Here is an 11,078-nt window from a genome sequence, read left to right as displayed (position 1 = left end):
TGCCAGAGATTGCCCGCAAACCACCAGAAGCTGGGAGAGAGGCATGGAACAGATTCTCACATACAGCTCTCAGAAGGAGCCAACCCTGCTGATGCCTTGATTTTGGACTTCCAGCCTTCAAAACTGTAAGACAATAAGTTGCCCAGTTTATGGTACTTTGTTATGGCAGCCCCAGGAGACTAATAAACACCTCCATCACAGCAGGTGTGCTTGGTTTCCAGGTAGTCTCCTTGAGGTCAGGGACTGAATCCTATTTGACTTTGGATCCTCAGGCCTCTTACAGCATCTGGCAGGTAAAAGTAACACTTGAAGAATCTACAGTCTAGAACTGCAGGCAGCAAACCACAGCTCATGGGTCAAATCCAGCCCACTGTCTGTTTTGTTAAATAAAGTTTTATTGGAACACAGCCACACTCATTCGCTGATGTTTTGTCTATGGCCAATTTCACACTATAACTACAGAGTTGAGTAGTTATAACAGAGACCATATGGCCCACAAAGGCTAAAATATTCACTCTCTGGTTCTTTACCCAAAAAGTTTATTGGCCCCCTATTCTAGAAGAAAAGAAACATAAATGAAGCATAGCAAGGGGTTAAAATTAATGCTAGAATAATGCACAGATAGTACAGAAAAGGGGATGATGGGTTGAACCAAAGTCTTCATAAAGAAGGTGACATTTGAAAAGTGAGAGAGATTTTACTCAGAAAAGGCAAAATACTTAATTTATTCACTCCACTGTGCTGCCTGGACTGATCATTTTTGCACTGGTAGTTGCATAATGATTAAGGGTTGGAGCTGGTTTGGGGCAAAATTATGATGTTCTGTACACATTGAGCTTGACTTGCCAAGAGGAGGTTTGCCATTCATCTGTTTAAATTTGTTTTTCAAGGAAATAAATTCATTTTTGAATTAGTAGCACACACACACACAAACACAGATTGAAACCAGCCACTGGACACTGCTAAACAGTCTAGGCCAGAGGCACAGATTTTGGTTGAACTCAATACAATAAAGATAAGTCATCATTGGAGGAGAAAAGATCACTCAGGAAAAGAATGGGAAATAAGAGGAAAAGATGTTTGCACATGAAATTCGGGGTAAACTTCAGAACATAAGTGCTAGGCAAAAGAAGAGAGAGAAGCCCTGAAGGATTTGAGGAGAAGCAAAACAGGAAGCACAAAGGGAATCATGTCCCTAAGGCCCAGGGAAGGGAGGATCCGGCAGTGTTAAATGCTGCCCAAGGCCAGAAGGACCAATCTATCCAATTCGGCAACTAAGAGGCCACATGGACTGGTGACAGTCATTTCGATTGCTCATCACTGGCCCAAATTATCTTCAGACTAAATCATGAAGAAGAGCACACTTCAGTTATTGTCAAGAGAAAATAAATAAATAAATAAAGAGTGTTGAGAAAAGAAAAGAAGAAATAAAGAGATGAGAAAACCACAGACATTGAAGATAACTGGGCTGAAATTAATCCTTCATAAAATCTAAATGTTACAATCTCTCTATATAGATTCTATCCTTTATCTAAATTCAGCAGGTCTGAAAGTTGATCAAATGCTAGGATCCATTCCTTTAGACAGCCCAGCCAATGAAACAACTGACTTAAAACATACCAACAGGTGTTAAAGTAATCGCAGCTACAAATGACTGACCTGCTCTGTGCTGGGCGCTATGCTAGTTACTCTACAGGGACTACCTCATTTTATCTCCACTAAAACCCTATGCAGTGAATATATAGTAAAGTAGAATCTGTATTTTTTTCTTAGTACATTAGGATATTGGGGCTTAGAAAGGTCACACGACTATACACCATTCTGGGAAGAAGCAAGAACAGAGGGCATGAGAGAGGGAAGAGGATTGAACCCAATATTTATTGAGTTCTTAGTCTGTGGAAGTATCTTATTAAGAATTTTACATACTTTGGCTCATTTAAGCTTCACAATAACCTATGTGGAAAAGGGGATGGTGAGGAAATAAACTTAGAGAGGTTCAATATGGTGCCAAAGGTCAAATCTGAGTGAAAAGCTTCTTGGTTTTACAAAGAAATCCTTCAGAATTCAGAAATAAATTATTTATTGAGTTATTTGAAGGTAAGAACAGTCTAAGTCCATGTTAAAATAAGGCAAAATAACTCCAGGTGCCTTCTAAGACATTTCTGAAGGGCTTCTCTGATCATGAAGGATAACAGAACCCCCAGCTCCGGCAGCCCCACCCCCAGAAGTGGGAAAAGCCTGGAAGAGGCTGCAGTGGGTTTGAGCTCCTCCTCCTTAAAATAAGAGATGGAGTCTCATGACCCTAAAGTTCCTTCCAACATTAAAAGTCAATGTTTCCAAGCACACAATAGCATCTCACAAGTAGGGAGTATTCAGTCAATGTTTATTAAACAAGCAATTCAACTGAGACTAAGAAAGACCCTAGTAAAGAATTTTTGGAAAACTTTCTAATTATCAAAAATCCCTTCCCTGTTTTTGGAGGACTTTATTCTGCAAGGTTTTCATTCACTGCTTTATACAGCTCTCAATGCAGTACAAGATTGCTGGTCTATGCCCTCTCCCTGCCCTCATTCACGCATTCATTCCACAAACAAACAAACAAAAATCCTTCTCTGAAATGTAGGTGCTACGTTTTAGTCAACATGCAGAAGATGATCTTGAAATAACTGAGCATACTAAAAAACAAAAGGAAAGCCTTCTGCTTAAGAATGATTGATGTTCCTAGTACCTCATGGAAGACAAGGAGATAGATTAGTTGTTTTCTTATCATGGTTCTGATAAAGGATTCGGGTTCTTTGTTGTTGACTATGGTGAAAGAAAACCCTCTACTCTGCTGGTAGAAGGGCTCGCTGCTTCTGGAAAGTAATCTGGCAATTCTTATCATGAGCTTTAAAGTAAGTCAAACCCTTTAACTGCAGGATTCTCCTTCTAAGGATATAAATTTAGGAAAATCACCAGAAAAGCAGCCTGAGAGAATAGTATGGTTTATTCCTTAATCTCTGGTTGTACAGTCCCTGTATTTGAGTGCTCACCAGTTGTGGAATTTTAGATGAGCTACTTAAGCTCTCTGTGCCTTGGGTTCCTCATCTACAAAATGGACATGATAATGGTCTCTGCATTATGGAGTCGTTAGGAGGATTAAATAAGGTATTAAATTTAACATTCTTTACACACATTTTGTCATTTATTCCTCATAAAAGCTCCACAAGGAAGGCAAGAAAAATATTGGCCTAACCTGGTCACTAGTAAGCACACAATTAAATATAGGCTCTTCTTTTGATTACCATGTACATTACAAGGAGACAAAGATGTTCATCGCAATATTATTTACTAGAGTGAAAATTTATCAAAAATTAAATGTTCAACAACAAGAGAACAGGTAAATAAATGATATTCCCGTGTGATAAAATAAGCAGCTATTTAAAATGCTTTCCCCCCAAAAGTTAATGAAATGGGAAAAATTCAGCCAATAACATTAAGTGAAAAAGTGGGCTGTGAAATTGTACTCACGGTGTGATAGCAATTTTGAAAGGACGTTGTAGTGGATAACGGCAGTCTTGGCCCAAATCCCTTCTCTGGAGCACGTAGCCCTCCCCAGCTGCAGCAAATATAACTGCAGATAGCTCACAGCTGCATCCCTCACTGGGAATTGTTCTTGGCCCTGGGAAATAGACTCATCCAAAATTAGCCCCCTCCAGGGGGCCAATGACTTGCTGATGCAGGGATACAAAGCCCACCCACCTGCCTCCACCTGGAACCTTTCTGAAAGTCTCTCCCAGCTCCAGCTCCCCCACGTAATCAGCTGAGTCTCAGTAGCACCTGCATCTGGCATCAGATTTCCCCCTCTGCAGGGTTAGTCTTCACTTTCTTACAGGGATGTCTCCAGAAAGAACCCGCCCGATAACATCCATGCAGCTTTTTTTCTCTGAGTCTGTTTCCAGGGAACCCCATCTAAGATATTTTTACATCAAAATATTATGAGGGAATATCTCTGAGTGATGAAATTCCTGGATTTTCCAAATTCTCTATGATGAGTCTGTATTACTCCTTTTAAATGAATAAAATGACATTTTTTAAAAGAGGCAGGCTCCTCCCTGGAGTGTGGAACTTAATTAAGCCCATGAATTTCAATGCACAGATTTTATTTTTCTTCATCTCAGACTTGGATTATCTTTTAAAATATGTAGTTTTTATCGTATATTAACACATATATGTGGAATCTAGAAAAATGGCACAGATTAACTGGTTTGCAAGGCAGAAATAGAGACGGGTGTAGAGAACAAATGTATGGACACCAAGGGGGGAAGCAGTGGGGGGACGGGTGTGGGATGAATTGGGAAATTGGGATTGACATGTATACACTAATATGTATAGTGTAGAGATAATAGATAACTAATAAAAAAAGATATGAAAAAAAATTTTAATATGTAGATATTTAAATGATATCATTAGTAAGTAATGAGCTTAGATTAAATACCTAGGCACACACTTTGTGGTTGCTTTTTATAACATCTTTATTGGAGTATAATTGCTTTACAATAGTGTGTTAGTTTCTGCTTTATAACAAAGTGAATCAGCTATACGTATACATATATCCCCATATCCCCTCCCTCTTGCGTCTCCCTCCCACCCTCCCTATCCCACCCCTCTAGGTGGTCACAAAGCACTGAGCTGATCTCCCTGTGCTATGCGGCTGCTTCCCACTAGCTATCTATTTTACGTTTGGTAGTGTACATATGTCCATGCCACTCTCTCACTTTGTCCCAGCTTACCCTTCCCTCTCCCCATGTCCTCAAGTCCATTCTCTACATCTGCATCCTTATTCCCGTCCTTAGGCACACACTTTGGAGTATATAGTGCCTCAACCTGGTCAACAAGGAGGTTGACCTATATATCCCAAGGATGCTGCTGTGGCTTAAAATGTATCTCCTTTCTCTTGAAGAACGCCTTCATATATTGTGTTATTTACTAGTCACACAGAAGAATCAGCCTCACTGCTTTATATAAGTACATTCGTGTTTTATTTTTATTAATCTTGTCCATCTGCCCACTCACCTCACTATGCACTCAGATTTGGTTCTGAATACCAATGAAAGGCTTAAAAGATGCAATTCTTCCTCAAAGGATTAAGATTTTTTTTTTTCATTGAGGATATTCAAAAGAATGTGCCGGAGACTGATGGCAGTTTCAAAAGAGGAGGCCTTAAAAAATCTTGAGTGATGATACATCCTTGGAATAAGTGCTCAGCCATCTAGATTAGCTCCTTGGAGAGGAGAGTGCTTTGAATGAATCCGCTTTGGGTGTTAATCCTCCAGATAACTTTTAAGAGTCACTTTTATGTTCAATGTAATCCTTTAGTTCTAATACCAGAGGTTGTCTATCAACAGCTTCGGTTAAAAGATAATAGTAAAACTTTAGAGGTAACCTTTTGAGTCAGACTTTGTACTTGTAGGCACAGTACATCTCCTCCTATGGATGAATGCCAAATTGTTGTAATGAGGCCAAAAAAGCCATCAAGATCCATAGAAACTGAAGAGAAAGAAAGAAAGAAAGAGAGAGAGAAAGAAAGAAAGAGAGAAAGAAAGAGAGAAAGAAGGAAGGAAGGAAGGAAGGAAGGAAGGAAGGAAAGAAAGAAAGAAAAGTAAAAAAGAAAGAAAGAGGGAGGGAGGGAGGAAAGGAAGGAAGGAAGGAAGGAAGGAGGAGGGAGGGAGGGAGGGAAGGAAGAAAGAAAGAGAGGAAGGGAGGGAGGAAGGAAGGAAGAAAGCAAGCAAGCAAGCTTGTGGAAAACTTCCAGCCAAACAGTACATACTACCCTCAGATAAGCATAACTATAACAACTGATAAATGGGGAAAGAACAGGGCAAAGTTTTGGGCTTTACATTTTTTTGTATCATCAGTTTTACTCTCATGAAAATGTACAATGTTCTTGCATCAGTAGGAATCAGGTTTTTTTTCCCACCAGAAATGTCAAGTACAGCCCAATGTAATATAGGCTAACCAGGCAAAAGACTTTCCATATTTAGAGAGGAGACCCTACGTGGAGTCTAGGAAAATAGCTTGTTTTTAAAATGGTAGTCTTTCTAGTGATCTCAATTCTGGGAGTCTATCGCAAGAAAATAATCAGAAATGTAGGAAAATCTTCATGCACAAAGATGTTATCACAGTGCTATTATTATTTATAAAAACAATGCAAATTTGCTAAGTGCTTAATACTAGGGAAATGGTTGAGTAAACTGCTATATTTAATATTTCTGAAGACTTTACAATAATAAGGAAAAGTAGTCATAGTGTTGAACGAACAAAGCAGGATATACAGGTTTATGTCAGATGCAAAGTAAACTGCATGAAAAATATACACAACTGAAGTAAGCAGTAAAAATCGACTTGAAGAAGAAACAACAAAATGTCACCAATGAGTGGCTGTCTTAGGATAGAGAGGTGACACATGATTTTTTTCCTTTCTCTAACTTCGCTGCATGTTACTGATTATAATGGGACAAAATTATAAACTTTATAACAATAGAAAGAAGAGAAGGAGAGGGGAAGAGAGTAATTATTCCTCCACCCTGGCTTCTGAGGCAGTTAGAGAAACAAACTTTGAGGCCTCATTGAAATCAGGCACCAGGCGGCTAAGACGGAGAGCAGAAAATCAGCAATGTAAGAAATGGACCTAAGAGAACACGTTAAAATATAGGTAAAAGGGGAACCACAGTGAGAACTTGCATTAGGATAATATTTTGAAATGTTAGCCCATGTGATTTTCTTGGTTTTTTCCCAGACTTTTCTTCTATTCAGTCAGCTGTGTATTGTGAGACACTTGCTCAGAAAGTAGGAAAAAAATCACACATCTGTTCTTCGCTTGGGTTTTAGAGCCCAAAGCCTCCACAGAGCTGGAAGAGTTTGGGGCATGAAGTGAGAGAGGCTTGCTGGCCCTCAAGGCTAGAAAGCATTGCCCAGACTAGGATGAAAGGGGAGTTGGAACAGAAGCTAAGAGAGCTGAGACACTGGTGGGTCCCCAAAGGTAGGTCCCACAGCCCAGCCACCTCCCCTAGTTGTGCAGGAATGGGTAAGGAAATGCCACAAAGTCCACAAAGGCTTGAGGGCGTCTGTGTTCTTTTCCCAGGTAAAGCCAGGAAGGTTTCAAGGTGCCAGAAGAGGAAAGGTGACATGGCAGGTATACACAGCCCCGAGCAGCTGCTGGGTTTCCTCACTCTGAAGTGATAGAGAAGTTGGATTCCTGCAGGTCTAAGAGAAGCTTGGGAGGAGTGAGGTCTACCCAGTACCCACCACTTAGCAGGATGCGAAGGGGCAGAATACCCAGAATACCTCTGGAGCTCTCTCGTGCTCCAGAGAGCCCACTGAGTGGCCCAGGGCCTTAGCAGCCTCAAAGAGTTTCTGTGTCCAGGGAGGTGTGGCCCAAGCTCTCCTGAGCCAGCAGAAAGAGCCATCTAGCTCTTAAAGGGCCCTGAGATGAGAACGAAAAGGACGCAGCAATGATCAGTGTGGCCTGATGACCAGGATCAGACAGAATGGTCATCTCGGTGGCTGCCAGCGCAGATAGAAAATCACGCTCAGCAAATGTGCTGCCCCCAATCTAGATGGTGGCAAGATGTCAACCCCCAAGAAATGCAGTGTAATCATGGGCGGGGGGGGGCTGCTGAAATGAATGAAATTTAATTTCTGATACCCAAAGGAATGAGAGCTCAAATGAGAAAGTAGTTATTTCATTGACACCAAAAAGCCATCGATTGTAAAATGCATCATTAACTTCTGTGTCATGAAGAAAAAAAGATGCCAATTAATCTGTGAAAGGATGCTTTCTCATCACTTAGAATTTTTATTTTATACTTGCTGAAAAAGCTCTTCTAGATTTGTTGGGACATAGACTTTTATTATGTACCATGCTTGTGTATATATAAAAAAGAAAATAAGTTGGTTAAGAAATTCCTGAAATGACCTTCGCGTTCAGCGTCTAACTCTTCTGAATCAATATGCATATTTTTCTGCACAATATTGTCCTCTGTGTTGATGATGGAACATTTCTTACAAATGCCCCCACTATTGGCTCCAGGTTTTCTTCAAGATGTTGCCACCCATTCTAAAATGTGTAATGTGGGTGCATTCTTGCTTGGCACGTACGAACAGGCAATGCCTTTTTATACAACTCAGTAACAAAATATATCACAGTTTCATAAGCTTGCAGTAATCTACCTCTATTACCCTGTATGAGGTTGTTGCTTTACAGTGATTCCCCAAACATATAATTTTCTTTACTGATATCATATTTATACCCCACTGCTCTGTTTACAAACCTTTCCGTTAACTCTAACTTTTCATTTCAATACTGAAATTTAGGAGGATCTTTTTGAAAAATTTTCAAAGAGCAGCTAAACTCAACTTGGGTAATACCAACAGTGCATATAATTCAACTGAAGGGACAATAATACAAATACCTATGGCTAAGTTCAAATATGCACAGGTCAGTACTGTCACCTGGCCAACAACAATTCAAAGATGCCATCAGTTATAAGATCCTGATTTCAGGGCTTCCCTGGTGGCGCAGTGGTTGGGAGTCCGCCTGCCGTAGCAGAGGACACAGGTTCGTGCCCCGGTCTGGGAAGATCCCACATGCCGCGGAGTGGCTGGGCCCGTGAGCCATGAGTCTGAGTCTGTGCGTCCGGAGCCTGTGCTCCGCAACGGGAGAGGCCACAACAGTGAGAGGCCTGCGTACCGCAAAAAAAAAAAAAAAAAAAAAGATCCTGATTTCAGAGTTGTTAACATATGAAAAGCATATATTAGAATTAATGAAGTATGCTTGTAAAATCAAGGTTTGCCTATTACACAGATGCAAGGCCCTCCCATCACAGCAATGGGAGATTACACTTACAGTTTCAAAGCACCCAGCTAAGAATACACAAGCAGGCTGGCCGCAGGGTAAGGTCCAAAGTCCTTAATGTAATGCGGGCTTCTGCTATCTAGCAGGAATTGGTTAAGCAGGAACAGCACCCCTGAACTTCTGACCTGAAGAGGAAGGTTTTATGGTTTCACAGAGGAAGTGTCACAGCATCCATTTTTCTGTACCTTCAAATCCATTTTCAGCCTGGCCCTTGATCAGGCAGTGAATCTTCCTGATAAAGAGCAGATTATAACCTTCCCTTTATGGTATGACTGGAGTGCAGTATACAAAAGAAAACAAAACAAACAAAGTGACGGGTAACGGGAGTAAAAGGGAGCATAGACATGTGTTTAACAGCTTGGCCTTGGAGTTCAGCTGACATGGGTTTGAGGTCTGCTCTTATTTATTGTATTATAAGTCATTTAACCTGTGTGTGGCAGAGATTAGCCAGATACTTCACTAAGATCATTTCCTCTTCTTCCTGGGCATATAACAAGACCACACAGCCCAGCCCCCGTGCATTTAGATGGGACCATGCAATTGATTTCTGGCCAATGGAATTTAAGCAAAAGGAATATACCATTTCTAGGCCTGACATCAAAGCCCTTCTATTCCTCTCTCCTTTCTCTTATCAATTGCCACCAGATTCAGGGGACCTACGAGAGGATTCTGAAGCCCTAGAGGATAGTGGCACCTCTGTATGGAAGGATCCTGAATCCCCGAATAGCTGTGTGGAGTAGACACCCTTGACCACCAAACTACATGGACAGTAACGTGAGCAAAACATCAGGCTTTGCGTGTCATAGCAGCTATTCCGCTCTATTTAACACATGCTGTCTTCCTCCGTGTGCTCTTGCATGACAGAGATTAAATTAGTTACTTAAAGGAGTTGGTACAATCCTGCTACACAGTAAATAATAAGTAAATTGTGACTATGTTATTATTGTTGGGATCGTACAGGCAGGAGGCTTTCTTGCAGCCTATAGTAGAGGGAAGTAAAACTTCTATAAATATCAACTGATACAGACTGTATTTAAAGTGAAATTTGAGCAATCACATTTTCAGAGACTGAGAATAATCTGCAAATAGTAATAAAGATCCTGAAACAAGGAAGTGACAGATTCCGAGCAGGCATTGCAGGTCAAGGACCAGTGTCAGACTCAGAAGGAGGGCAGAAGGAGATGGGAGAAGAGGAATCTGGATCAGGCCGGAACAGAAACTGCTCCCCTGAGCCACACTGGGCCATGGTTCTCAGCAGCTCCTCAGGGAGGAGGAAGTGGCCATGGTCATCAAGATTCTACCCCTGAATACATAATGATTGCATGACTCCATCAGCCTCATTTGATTCCTTTATTGTTTCCATGATGTCCTCAGGTAGCAGACCCCACCAGGCACTGCTACCGGGACACTGCCCCACCTGCACTTTGAAGTCAGTTCTGGTAAGTAACGTGGCTTCTCCCTGTCCAACAAGATTTATTTCCAGCTGTGTGTGTGCAGTGCATTCTACTGGCCTTTGAGACTTTCTCCAGTTACTCAGTCTTGTCATTTGTTCATTCACTCATTCATTCAAGGAACATCGATTGAGCACCTGCCATGTGGCAGGCACGGTGCCAGCTACTAGATATATCAGCAATAGCAAAACAAATACATGTCCAATTACATATGTAGAAAAAGTACTCTGAACATGAATAAAAGGAAATCACTAGGTTCTGATGGGGAAGAACACGAGGGACTCCATTTAGAGAGATCACCCAGGAAAACCTGCCCGAGGAGATGATAATTAAATCAATGTGGTACCTATACCCACCTCCCCTATAGACTGTAAACGTCCTCGAGACAGGGATTCCCACAGCCCTTGGCAATGTCCCCATGCATAATAGGTGCTCATTAAATTTATAAATGAGCTTTTTCCTCTTCTAGAGAGCATCAGCCCCAATCTGAGTTTTTGACCTTCTCTTCACCCTTCTCCTGCTGCCCATCTATTGCTTTCTGTTCATCAGCAGAGCAAGCTTCAAGGAGATGCCCATATTTTTCTAGGTTTTTATTCTTTTGTAAGACTTGCCCCCGTGCAGACAAGCCTGATCTCTGTGGTATCCATAAAGCTACGGGATGTTGGGAATAGTCTTGATAACTGCCATTGCTCGGACCCCAGTCTTTGACGGTGGCTCAGGCACCCAAGATG

The sequence above is a fragment of the Monodon monoceros genome, unplaced genomic scaffold, assembly GCF_005190385.1.
Source record: "Monodon monoceros isolate NGI ecotype Baffin Bay Population unplaced genomic scaffold, NGI_Narwhal_1 Super_Scaffold_4, whole genome shotgun sequence".
Lineage (NCBI taxonomy): Eukaryota > Metazoa > Chordata > Mammalia > Artiodactyla > Monodontidae > Monodon > Monodon monoceros.
Note: the sequence above shows the minus strand (reverse complement) of the source record.